This window comes from Mirounga leonina, unplaced genomic scaffold, assembly GCF_011800145.1.
Source record: "Mirounga leonina isolate KUSES-001 unplaced genomic scaffold, KU_Mleo_1.0 Mir_153, whole genome shotgun sequence".
NCBI classification, from domain to species: domain Eukaryota; kingdom Metazoa; phylum Chordata; class Mammalia; order Carnivora; family Phocidae; genus Mirounga; species Mirounga leonina.
Window position 1 is genome coordinate 30218930 of NW_023270387.1, and position 14279 is coordinate 30233208.

At 39.3% G+C, this 14279-nt stretch overlaps 1 pseudogene; it reads left to right on the forward strand.

The window, feature by feature from the left end:
* The first annotated feature begins 12450 nt into the window (after positions 1–12450).
* Positions 12451–13470, forward strand: LOC118013518 (annotated as a pseudogene).
* Positions 13471–14279: the final 809 nt, after the last annotated feature.

Consider the following 14279-nt stretch of genomic DNA (forward strand, 5'->3'; position numbering starts at 1 on the left):
CACTCTACATTTTTGAAGTTATTGACTAGGGTATTTTCCCTATAAATTGTCCCATGTTATGAACTTGGCTGATTGCTTCATTATGATTGTCACACTGGCCTTGTAAACTAGTAATTAGATCTAGAACCTTGGTTAGGTTTAGGTTTTATTTCAAAGACAAAAATACTTTATAGTTGGCACTGAACACTTCCTATTGCATTATATCATAAGTCATGTACAATCTAGTTATTCCACATTCAGTAATTCAAGATTGATCACTGGCTTAAGTAGTGTCAGTTTAATTTCTATTATAGGCAATCTATTCTATAGGGTATTTTTTATTATCAAATCCTCCATTGAATTTCTGCTTAATGATCTTGGCATATACTGATGATCACTGTCTATATCCATTATTTCATTAATGGTTGAGAAAATTTTGATTTTTAAAAATCAGTCACTTTCTTTTGCTCCTTTTTTTTGGAAAAAAAGAATAATTTTACTCATAAAGTATCTGGACGTGCTACAATACAGTTTATTCAAAAAAGGCAAAATAGTGAAGATACATAATTATTTATATTGGTTGATCAACATTCAGAGTAATGAGTTGGTGCACTAGCTACCTCTAGCATGAAATAATATTTAAAAAAATTATCTTATGAGCTCATGAATTTGTATACATTTTATTGTTTCAATCTGTGGCAGTTAATTTTCTTTTTGATTCTCAAATGGTCTCATCTTAGGCCAATGGGAGCCCTGTTAATGGTAGACTGCTGTTTCTTTCTCACATGACATCTTATTTTATGAGACAAAAATACTTCCTAGGATTATCTTGTACATTTTCACACCTGGAATTGACAATTTCTCCAAGGACCTATGTCTTCTTTTAGTGGGAAAAAGCATTTAGAGGTTAGAATATAGGTATCAGGAGCATGCAGTGTTATTTAACCTTCAAAATGATTCTGAAATCTACTTATAATATCCAATTTTAGTAAAGATTCTGAGGCTTAGAGAAGTTAATAAACACAACCAAGGTCATAGAATTATTTTGTGGCAGAACTCCAAACTTCTATGCATGCTATACCAGAGTACACAATACAGAGCTGAGAGATTTGTAATTTGTAATCTAATTGGTAAGAAATGAAATGATTCAAGTGCATTATGAGATGACTAGGAGTCACAGATTGGATTTCATGGCAATAGAAATATGGTTACTGGCATAAACTATAAAAGTAGAGATGGTAGGGGAGTCTGGATGGCTCAGTCGGTTAAGCGTCTGCCTTCGGTTCAAGTCATGATCTCAGGGTCCTGGGATCGAGCTGGCATCAGGCTCCCCGCTCAGTGGGGAGACTGCTTCTCCCTCTCCCTCTGACCCTCCTCCCCAATTGCACTCTCTTTCTCTCTCTCAAATAAATAAATAAAAATCTTAAAAAAAAATGTAGAGATGGTATTTGAAGAGTGGGCTTATGCCCTATTGGTAGAGTAACTTGTGAGAGAGAAACACCAATATCCCTGGTGTCTTAGTTTGAGTGATCCTAAAAACAGCACCTGAGATAAAAATGTGTGTGATAATGGTTTATTTGGGGTGCTAGGAAGTTGAAGTAAGGAAGCAGAGAGAGTGAGGTAGGAGAGAATAAAGGCTAATAAAGGGTATATTATCAAAGTTGCTGCAGAGTTTCAAGGGTTCAATTCCACCTCTGAGAAGTGTACAGATTACTACCCAAACTGTTCATCCTGACATTGGTCCATGGACTTTCCTACATGTTTTGAATAATACCCTTTGAGCTTCTGGGCAGCACCTGGTTGTATGTAGGTCAGGCATAAGGAGAAAGTTTTAGAGAAGATCCTCAAGCAAAAAAACAAAGAATGGGTCTGCATTTAGGTTGGACTCTGTTGCTGTGCAGGCAACTATTTGCTACAACTGTATCTAAAATGACTTTGTGAGGATGTGGGTGGTCTTTGACCCGCGTTCTACGACCTTCTTCTATTCTGTCTTCTCTAGGTTGTCCTACCCTATTCTTACTACTGCTCAGGGTTTCCTTGAACAGAGCAGCTTCAGAAGGGATAAGAGTGAGAGGACTGATTGGACGTGTGACACATGTTTTCCAGGATAAATGTACCCTGTCTGTGAGCCTCCTTTGATCCCCTTTGGGAGGTGTAGTCCACAGAATAGGCCCATTCTTAGCTCTAATTGGAGATGAGGAGAGAAGAGAATGAGGGCTCTTCCTTCGTTCATAAGGCCAAGTCTCTGTGTCTTCTAAAGATTCTGTTCCTATCTTCTTAGGTTTAGAGCACTCAATTTAAGTAGTAAAACAAGTAGAATTCTTAGAGGACAGAAAACAAACATTGAGCTTGTCTACACTAATCATACAGAAGAAAGAGAGGGAAACAAAATGGGAAAGGCCTGGTGAGGAAGAACAGTGAAGGCAGGTGAGCAAATGCCAACAGGAGATCTGAAAAATATATCTTCCCACGCCTTTCCTAGAAAAATCTCCACCAGCTGAGTGCCATGCTCCATGCTGCCCAGCATGCCCTAGCATTCTTCTTCTCCCTTCTTTTCTCCATACCATCCAGTCCTAATGTCTTATCAGCAACACTCCCAGCACTCCTCTTCACATCCAAAAAGAAAGAAGAAAATAATAAAGTCCTGAGCCCATTGAGAATGTTTTTTCTGGCAAAATGTCACTATGTCTATGCAGGAGTCTGTTGCTGTGTGTCTATGTGTGTGTGAACAAGCTCAGGAGTCCTTGTTGTATATTCTTTTTCTACTAACAACTATAAACCTTATATGGTCTGTCACCATGTCTTTCATACACCCGAGACAGTACACAGTAACTCTGTAATAACAGCCATTTAATAATAATGACAATGATGATGATGATTAATGCTGCTGACTAATCCAGATATCTCCAGGGAAAGAAGGACAGTCGCTCTTTTGAGAGAGAACAGAGCTAAGGAACTGCCAGAAAAGTTTGCATTTTCTAGCCAATTTATCAAGTTTCCATTTATGATTTTCTTCAAGTGTGACACAAATGAATTGCTTTCCTTTCTGAAAGAAAACAAATGAGAAAGTTAATTTATACATTTTTAACAGCACTCAATAAAAATCACTCTCATGTTTCAATGTGAACTAGTCACATTATAAATATTTGAAAATGTTTTTTGCATGGATAAATAATAAAGGGAAGCTTTGAGGAGAACTTATATTTTTAATATCACTCAAGGAACAGTTCATAAATACCTATAATCTGTTCTCTGGCACTCATTGTCCAAAATCCATAGCAACTTCAACTTTATATGATATTATGGCTTTATTTTGCCTTGACAGATCTTGTAATCACAATTACTACTTAACTCAAATTGTTTCAAGGTTCCAGATGAAACTAATATCATTAGGGGCACCTGGGTGGCTCATTTGGGTAAGTGTCTACTTTGGCTCAGTTCATGATCTCAGGGTCCTGGGATTGAGCCCCGCATCAGGCTCCCTGCTCAGCGAGGAATCTGCTTACCCCTCACCCTCTGCTGCTCTCCCTGCTTGTGCTCTCTCTCTGCCAAATAAATAAATAAAATCTTAAAAAAAAAATACTGTCATTACTAGTGACTACTGTTTCTTCAAGGAAGCAGCTCGTGGTGGTTCTTTTCAGCTAGGTTTTGTAAATTGCTGTGAAATAGGTCCCTCCTGCCCCTGCTCCTTCTTCTGTGAGGCTGGCAAATAGCTGTTGCCTTCTTTCCCATTCTCAGGGCTTCATTTGCTAAGACACCATGGCAGCTCAGGCGGCTCCTATTATGATATTTTTTCTCCATTCAGATAAGTTCCACTCAGAATGAAAGAGTAAAGAATCTGTACTTCAACCCCAGTCTGATGGGGGAGAGGTCCGTGGGGAGTGAGGGCGGCAGAGTGATTTCTTCTCAGAAAGTTTTTCCTCCGTCTAAAAATTTCTCACCAAGAATGGTTATTCATTTCTTTTTTAATTTGTATGTTCATTCAGTGTATGAATAATTATTTGCTAGGTATTTTTGGCATTATTCTTGGTGCTCAAGTAACAATATATGAAATGATAAAAACAGGAATAAAGTGACTTCATTGTTTAAATGCAAATCCAATGATACCAAAAACATTGTCCATAAAATAAACTAAAAATTAGACTTTATCAAAATTGAAAATTATTTGTCTGTAAAAGATACTGTTAAGAGAATGAAAATCACCCACTGTGTCGGCAGAAGTTACTTTGCAAAGCACATATCTGATCAAAGACTTTTATTTAGAATTTATAAATAACACCTGAAATTCAACAATAAAATAAGCAAACAACTCAATTTTTTAAAATAAATAAAAGAACTGGACACTTCACCAAAGAAGATATGCAGATAGAAAATAAGCATAAGAAAAGATGTTCCACATAATTTGTTACAAGAGACATGAGATACCACAACATATCTATTATAATTGTTTGAAGAAAAAAAAATGACAATACCTCATTTGTTACTAGTGGGAGTTTAAAATACTACAGCCACTTTGAAATACAGTTTGGCAATTTCTTATAATATCAAATGTACACATCAACATACCAGCAATCTTAATACTGGCTATTTGTCCAACTGCATTGAAAAACTACATCCACACAAAAACCTACATGTGAATGTCTATAGCAACTTTACTCACAAATGCTAAAAACGGAAAACAACCATGATGTCCTTCAAAACACAAGCAGATAAACCAGTTCTAGTCCATTCATCATGTGGAATACTACTTAGCAGTAAAAAGAAAAGAATCGCTTATTCATGCAACAACACAGAGGACGCTTAGCTGCATTTTGCTAAATGGAATAAGCCAAACCACAAAGGTTACATATTGTATGATTTCCTTTATATGTAATTCTGGAGAAGGTGGAACTATAAGAATAAAAAAACAGATCAGTGGTTGCCAGGGATTGAGGGAGCAGAGTGATTCATTGCAATAGGTCACACGGGGGTTTTTAGGTTATAGAACTATTTTAGCATGACTTATTGATATCTGTGAATACCTGGTTAAGATGCATATGTGTATTTTGTATCTCTGTCCACTGAGAAGGTCTAAGAACAGTGACACCCTAGTAACAATGAGTATATCCACCATCCAGATTTTTGTTTCTAAATATCATTTTACAGTAAAAGAAAAGGGTCCTTGGAGAAATGGCGATTGTAAGGAAGGGACATGAAAAATGCAGGATGACCCCAAAGTTATCTGGTAATGTCAGAAAGTAAGGAAGTGTTAAAAACGTTATTGGAAATATGAGCAAAATATGAATGAAGTTAATATTATACTAATTCAATTTCTTAGTTTGGGCAATTATAACACAGTAATGTTGAGGAATTTGGGTAAAGGGTATACAGAATCTCTCTATACTACCTTTGCAATTGCAACTTTTCTGTAATTGCATTAATCCTGGCAATCACCTGGCAATTGCCTGGCAAATCATCTTTCTTCCTGTCCTCCTGCTCCAACGTGAAGTTTCTGAGAATCATACACATGCATACGTATGTGTGTTTATGTGTTTGTATGCATGTGTTTATGGTGCAATCAAAGCCAGATGCATGGGCAGCACTGAGGGAGAACTAGAGCTGGACAAAAATGTCCCCTCAGCTTTCATTCACGCTATTGAATTTCAGTGTGAATGAGCCAGGCAGAGGACAGGACACTACATCAGGAAGCTGGCCATCCCCTCCAGGCTGATGTGGCTATTAATTTGCACCTTTCAATCAACAGGTGATGTACCTACTGTAAGATCACTCCCACTTGCCTTTATCCATCTTGTTTATCAGAGCCTCATGCAAATAATTCTTGAAAGCCCTATTAAAATACAGATCTGCTGTCTAAACAAACCTCTAACATTTCAAGAAATCCCATGGAGGCATGAATAAACTCCCTGGAATAATGAAGCAGCACAATAACTTACTTTAATAAAACCAGCCTCTGAAAATAACATTGCTTCCTTTCTTCTTGTTATTTCATTTCCCTCCCCCTTCCCCACCCTCACCTCTTCTAACATTAGCAGTGAAGCTTGTGGGAGCTCTTCCTAGATCAGCCAGGGAAGCTGCAGAGACCTGAATAATTAAGTAAATAAACCCTGTTGATTTCTCCTCTCATCCTACCCACCTTCTCTCCTGGGGTCCTGGGTCAGGTCCTGTTTGACATCTTACTATCCCCTAACCAGGGAACCCACTTTGACTGACATTATACAAGGGATGGAAATGCAACTGAGAAGGTGCCTCCAGTGTGGGAGCTGAGCTGACAGGTGGTCATCAGGGGGAGAAAAGGTGGCAGAGCCAGCATGAACCTGAAGCAGCAGTTGGGGGAGGTGCAATTGGGAGAGAGAATCTCAATCAACATAACAGTCCTCCATTTAGAGAACAGGAGAGCTTCCTGAGGTGTTCAAACATAATAAAATTTTAAAATAAAAGTGGCTAGTCTTAACCCTTAACCCTTCTGCAACTGTTTCTGTGCAGTGACCCCTTGAGTCAACAGGATGAGTAAGCTTAGGGAGGCCTTCCAATACTGGAACGATCAGCGCTCTAGTCCTGCCTAGATGTGAAGGTGAGGGGTACCTGATATTCCACAGGCTCTGCAGCGGCCCTTTGCCAGACCCCTGTACCTCTTCCTCTCTGACCAAACGATGCATCCTCACTCCTTCAAACTCAGACACAGCTGTGTCTCTCTTCACAGAGAAATAAATATCTGTTGTCTAGTGTTGATGGCCACACCCAGCTCAGTTTCAGCCTATAGCCCCTCCATAGCCACTTTCCATCCAACCCTAACTTCAGAGCAGTATCCTTCATGCTCACTTCATCTGGTGTTCTTATTGCTAAAACCTAGACATGAACTAGGTATTCAAAAACCTGTGGGAAAGAGGAAGGGGTTGGGGGAGAGGAGGCAGCCTTACTACAGCTGTGCTCCTATTGTGATACTGCACAGGCCCAGCCTCTGCCCCTTTCTTCCCCCCCAGGGGATAACTCCTGTCCCTGCCTTCAAGCTCAGTCCTTCCCCTCAGGCCTGATCTGAGACAAGACAGGTTTGCATTTTGTTAAAGCTTTTTTTTTTCTTTCCTCCTCATTACAAAAGCAGTATATATTCATTGTAGAAAATACATTAAGTCAGATACCAAAAAAAAAAAAAAAAAAGAAATGCATATTATACATAATCGCTTTACCCAGAAACAATCATTTTAACACTCCCAACTTACCAACTTTCCTAATAGATGCCCTGGGGATAAAATTTCTTTTTTTTTTTTTTAAAGATTTTATTTATTTATTTGAGAGAGAGAATGAGAGAGAGAGAGCACATGAGAGGGGGGAGGGTCAGAGGGAGAAGCAGACCCCCTGCTGAGCAAGGAGCCCGATATGGGACTCGGTCCCGGGACTTCAGGATCATGACCTGAGCCGAAGGCAGTCGCTTAACCAACTGAGCCACCCAGGCACCCTGGGGATAAGATTTCTATGGTCAAATATGTTTGAGATACATGGTTCATGTCAGTATCTCTGAGGAGTCCTGTGATGGACACCTGCTGGTCTGCATTTTCCAAATTTCTTTCACCACAGACATGCTTCCCCCATTTACTTTCTAATAATACTTGTTAATAAAACTTCTGTTCTATTTTGAGAAGTGTTGATACAGATCTACGTATACATACCTGTGTGTAGCATGTGTACATATGTGTATGTGTGCACACACATACACATATGCATATAATTATTTTAACCATACACACACAGATATATATATTTAATATTATCAATAACATATAAATATTTTATCTTTTTTTAAAGATTTTATTTATCTATTCGTGTATGGGAGAGAGAGGGATCACAAGCAGGGGGAGTGGGAGTGGGAGAAGCAGACTCCCTGCTGAGCAAGGAGCCAGATGTGGGACTCGATCCCAGGACCTCGAGATCGTGACCTGGGCCTAAGGCAGATGCTTAACGGACGGAGCCACACAGGCGCCCCTAAATATTTTATCTTTTAACCAGCAGATCTTTTAACCAAATAGATACCTGGCTTTAGCTACTGATTAAAATGGTACATATAGTGCTTTCTATAGCCCTTACCCAGATCCTGCCCCACCCAGGGAGCGCATCTTAGGGTTTGTTTTTACCCCTTTTCTGCTGTCCCTCCCTGCTCATATAAGGCCTGTGTGAGAAGGGATGACGTTTTTCCACAACTGCCCTGGGGAAGAGTTTGATGGAGGTGCCCTTGGCTAAGTCACCTTCAGCAGAGCAGCCTTTTCTCTAAATGCTTGCTGCCACTGGGGTCATCACCTGCAGCACATCATGCATCCCTGCTACCCCAGATGGAATACCTATATACAGACTCTTCCCTCTTTTCCTGAGAGTTGCAACTTAAGAGAGCTCACCCACAACAGCAGAGGTTCCTCCACCTTGTAATGACCACCAAGGCTGCTGCTTGGGAACATAACATACCTTATCAAAATCAAAGCCAGATCTCCCAAGGTGGGCCCTGGAAGGGAAACATTCCCATAGAAACAGTACATGTACTATTGGGTCAAATAAGATACATTTGAAGAACAAAGAGGAAGCAATTCTAACCAAAAATATATCTAATTTCAGATCCCTTCTTGCATAAACCAGAATTCTAGTGAAATACCCTCTCATATTCATGACCTCAACTGTGAGCAAACTTCTGAGAATGAGAGAGGTCAGTTTAGCTTAAGTGCATACATCTAACTTTCTCTTTCCCCTCCTCAAATTATAAGAAAAGATAAAAGAATCCATTGAATTAAAAATAATGACAATTATATCTTTGGGGGGTCTTTGATGCTTTAGATTGTGTTTTATTTTTGTAAATAATGAAAGTAGCTTGTTTTCTTTAAAGTTCTACCACTCATAATGTAGTAAGGGTTTGGGAGATAACTTCTTCCCTAGTTTAAATTTCCAAAATTCACCCACATGTCTTGATATTCCCTCTTCACCTATACTTTTGGCAATGCAAAGATTAGCAGTATTTCCTTCTCTTCTCATCTTTCCTCCTGCCCACCTAGTGTGCCCTAGGATGCTAGACCCAGGATACCAAGCTAATATGAAGAACATTTGGCTTCTGGAGAAAAATCCATCTTTTGGGAATGCTCTTTGAAGCCTGCAGCCACTTCTAGAGGGACACAGGACTCTTGCTTGTTACTATCTGCCTCCTAGATAGTAAATTTTAGGCTGCTGACCAGACAGCAGAAGGCAGTGGAATGCACAAACCTGTTAGCCTTCCTGTCCCTGCAGTGGCAGAAGACATGCCCAGTAAGGGCTCAGATCTCCATGGCTGCCATTTTGCCAGCATCCACCCCCACAAAGGCTGAGCTGCATCCTTATCATACCCCTGCCCTGCCTGGTCTCTTGTTCTGTCTTATGATTATTCCCTCTTGTCTTTTCCAGCTGTCTTCATTACATTAATGTTCTTGTAAGGGTTTGGGCACCTTTTTATTAGAGGAGAATTATAATCCCCTGAACGGTATATTAAAAGTCCAGCCAATGTGAGCTATGAAAATATATTTTATCTGCATTTTGTTTTATTTACCTTGAAAATATAAGATACAACCCCAGAAGCTACACCTCAGTGGCCTTAGAAAACTTATTTTGGGTTGCCTTCAGGTTTCAAGGTGACTTCTCTGAGTCTGTCTGCTCCTGTATCTACCAGCTCAGTCCCTGTGTGAGACCATGGGGTATGAGTTTTCCATTAGGAATGCCCTCCCCCAAACATCATCTATTGATAATTTTAAGGAGTTTTTATAATATAGGAGTGCTATTATGATGCCAGTTTGGTCAGTAGATACAAGAATACACAAATTCCTTCCTGTTTTACAGGTCTGTCCTTCCCCAAGCTCTTCAAAGAAAGATGCATGCATAAGTAACAATAGCAAAGGGAAACATAACACTTTTTGTTTTTATGGCTTTTGCTCTAATTCCCAATCATAATTCCATCAATCTTTATTTGACTCTGTGGGAAATTCTTTGTGACTAGATATAGGCAGCTTAGAATTTAGAGCCAAAGGCTAGAGAGCCTATGATTTTTCTTTCACCCAAAGTCAAACCTCAGATCTTACCAACAGTGGACAGATCAGAGAATTCCTTCAAGGCCAGAGGGAGTAGTACCACAGAGAAAGAGGCCAACTTGATCCCCAATGTTCAGTTCTAAACTGCCAAAGGCTGGAGAAATAGATACAGGTCTGTCTTAAAAAAACTAATGTCCAGGGGCGCCTGGGTGGCTCAGATGGTTAGGCGTCTGCCTTCGGCTCGGGTCATGATCCCAGGGTCCTGGGATCGAGCCCCACATCGGTCTTCTGGCTCAGCGAGGAACCTGCTTCTCCCTCTGCCTCTGCCTCTCTCCCTGCTCATGCTTTCTCTCTCTCTCTCTGTATCTCTGTGTCTCAAATGAATAAATAAAATCTTAAAAAAAAAAATTAGTGTCCAAAGAGAGGGGGAAAAAAAAGGCTGTTTCCCATGCACTTCTCAGTCTAGATTTATGGATTGATAAGAAAGAAAAAAGGGGCTGCTTCTACCTAGGTTGTAAACTGCATCCTCTGAAAGCTCTATATTTGGTCTATTTGAGCAGTCATTGACCTATACTTTTGTTTCCTATTCTCAATTCTGTTTCATCCCTGGTGAATAATCATGTGTATGTATGGCAGCATGGGAGAAGAGGAGACTTGAGATTTGCCTAGAGATTGATGATACTAGCCAGGTTTGAATCTCAGAATCACTACTCTGACACAGCACTTGGAGCCTCTGAAAGTTGTAAGGTATGTACGGGCTTTTGATGTCCAAGCTTGAACCAATCACTCAAATTGACTATCTGCTATCTTAGAGAGCAGAGAGAAGAATAGTGAAACAAGATTTGCAAATCCCTCCCAGTGAAGGGTATTGAGACCAGCCCAGCATATGAGTTCCTAGAGGGGGAGGGCTGAGGAAGCTGGAGGTAGAGAGCAGAAGAAGTCAGCAAAGAACTGGAGGAAAGGGAAGAAGAAAGATACTATTCAAATAATCTGCCTGCTTCAAATTTTGACTACAATGAGTTATTCTAGAAAGTCTGATTCAGCTTGCACAGGAGTTGTTTTTTTCTTATGTGTGAGAGTCACTTAACCTTTCAGTCAAATATCTGGTCTAAGTGTTCATATACACAGAGTCAGGCCTTTATATGAGATGGGGTGGATAAAAGATATATTCCAAGGCCCTGGAGTGCAAGTCAGAGTGGAGTAGAGATGGGAGTCAGGGTAGATAGGGTGGACTCCATTCCCCTTTTACTATAAACAAAAGACTAAAATGTAAGTTGAGCATAATTATATAAAGTTATATATTACTTATAGAGATGTCAATTAAGGTTATTTGGTTGTAGGTGACCAACAATGCTTTCACTAACAAGTCAAAAGTAAACTCTTGGAAGGATATGGAGGAGATTACAAAAAGAAAATCTGGAGAACTTATCTCAGAAAGGACAATAACCATACGGGCTACAGATATCAGAAATTTAGAAACCAATGGTTGTCTTTTTTGGGTGTCACATAACTATTTCCATTCTTTGTGTCATTGAACTCAAAGTTCAAATTTTAGGGAAAGAATGCTGATTGGCCAGCATGAGTCACATGGTCACTAATTGAGCAGAGCAGGAGATTCTTGAGTTATAACACCCCCAAAGCATTGTGCAATGAGAGAAGAACCTTCCCCAAAACAAAAACAGAGAGTTTCTAACAGAGAATTGAGCTCTCAATGCCAGGCACATACAAAATGACCTGTTGACAATACATTATATAGGGTAGCCCAGAATCCCTTATCATCAGATGCAGCAGTATTGAAAATAAAATCTCAGCTTCATACATATCATACAGATTGTTTTGCTTTATCTTGGGACTTTAGTCAGTTGTGATCAAAGACACAGTACCAGAAAGTTGAAATGGCTTCAAAAATTAGAATTTTAGTTTATGCATTTTCAATAGGGACAATATTATCCACAAGAGGGGAAAAGGGGCTTGGGGGTGGGGGAATAAAACTTAGATATTATAGTGAATTGTGTCCTTCCAAATGGCCACAGTACACAAAGAGATACATAAAATATCTGCAGTAATTATATTTCATGGAGGAAAAGCATAGGAGTAATTAGGAAAATAAATTCCTATTTTCCTTTTTTTGCATGGAGTTGGGTAATAATGGAAAAAAAAAAAAAGATTCAGAAACCCTGTTCTAGACCATTACTTCTCAACTTTCCATGCCACCAAAATTACCTAGGGACATTAAAAAATTCTGATACATGAGACTATGTTCATAGGCTCTGATGAATTATTCTTGGGTGTGTCCTGGGCATTGAAATTTTTCAACACTGCCCAAATGATTATGAAATGCAACAAAGGCTGAAAATCACTGATCTACATCCTTGTAGTTATGGTGAGCATCAGGAGCATCCACTAGGAGGTTGTCAGAAATGTAAAATGTAAACCCAACTCCATGTCTGCTGAATCAGAATCTACACTTAAAGAAGATTGCCAGGTAATTCATATACACATTATATGTTTAGAGCATGGAACTATGCCAATGATTATCAACCATCCAAATCACTGGTGGAGACTTTTTAACCTTACAGCTGTCCCAGCCCACTCCAGAGTCATCAAATTAGAATTATTGGTCCTGTGTTTGACTTTGGAACTGGTCCTCATAATGCAGCCTACTATAGCCCACATGGACATATATTAGTACCAACTGGATTTGGAAATCTGAGCGGACAAATGGAAGTGTGGGATGTTAAAAACTACAAACTTATTTCTAAACCAGTGGCCTCTGATTCTACCTATTTTGCTTGGTGCCCTGACAGTGAGCATATTTCAACAGCCATGTGTGCTACCAGGTTACGTGTTAATAATGAGCTCTGTCTTACACCAGTATGATGTGCTGTCAAATGGAGAATTATGGCAGGTTTCTTGGCAGCCATTTTTAGATGGAATATTTCCAGCAAAAACAATAACTTACCAAGCAGTTCCAAGTGATGTACCAGTGAAGAACCTAAAATTGCAACAGCTTATAGACCCCCAGCTTTAAGAAATAAGCCAATCACCAATTCCAAACTGCATGAGGAGGAACCACCTCAGAATATGAAACCACAAGCAGGAAATGATAAGCTGTTATCAAAAACAGCCCTTAAAAATCAAAGGAAGCATGAGGCTAAGAAAGCTGCAAAACAGGAGGCAAGAAATGAGAAGAGTCTGGATTTGGCACTTAACTCCTGCCCCACGGAGTACACCACAAAATACTATCTCGCAGTCTTGACCAAAAAATCAAGAACCTAAAGAAGAAACTGAAAGCAATTGAACAACAAAAGAACAAGCAGCAGCTGGAAAATAGCTAGAAAAAAATCAGTTGGAGAAAATTCAAAAAAAGAAAGCTCTTCTCCAGGAGCTGGAAGATTTGGAGTTGGGTATTTAAAGATTCACAGAGAGCAAGTTGTTACCAGAAATCAGTGCAAACACATTTTCTGTTAAACCCATTGGTGGACGTGAAATATCCATGTGCCCACATTTAATGTTCATCTATAATTTTAACCATTTATCCAAGATTCTGCATATGTGTGAAATTATTTAATAATGTCTATTAAATTGATTTTTACATCCTGCATCCTATATTATGTCAACACATGATATAAAAAAGAAACACATGAATTTTTTAGTAAGTTTGACAGATTGAAAGACAATGTCATTGGTTTTTTATTAGGGGACAGTATTTACCATACATGTGAATAAAAACATTTAAATTAAAAAAAAAATTAGAATTATTGGTCTTAGGACAGTGCACTACTGACTTTAAACAAATCTGCAGATCATTGTGATGCATATTTCTGGATAAAATCCACAAATTGAGTTAAAGAACATTATATTAATATAAGGACCTTGAAGGTCAAAGAGGTAAAATTACTTACCCAAGAGTTTTAACCACCTCCAATTCTCCTCATTGATGAGGGAGGAATTCCCAGTTATAGTTATGGGGATGACCAAGTACATGACACTTGACAGTGGACAGCTGAGATTGACAGCTATTTATTAGTCACATATACTCACAGCCTGGGGGAGGAAGACACCACATACCATGCAGGGCCACAGAAGGCTGTACAGAGTGAATATCAGGAGCTGTGGGAGGAAGGCTCTGTAGTATCAAGAATGTAGGGTCCCCATTAATTCCTGTAAGGGGATGTGATGAGCTTGTTTGAATAATTGTGGGGGCTGGCAGGGCACTGGAGCTTATTGCTCTGGGTTAGGCAGAAATTGTTTCTGGTATCCTTGAAAAGC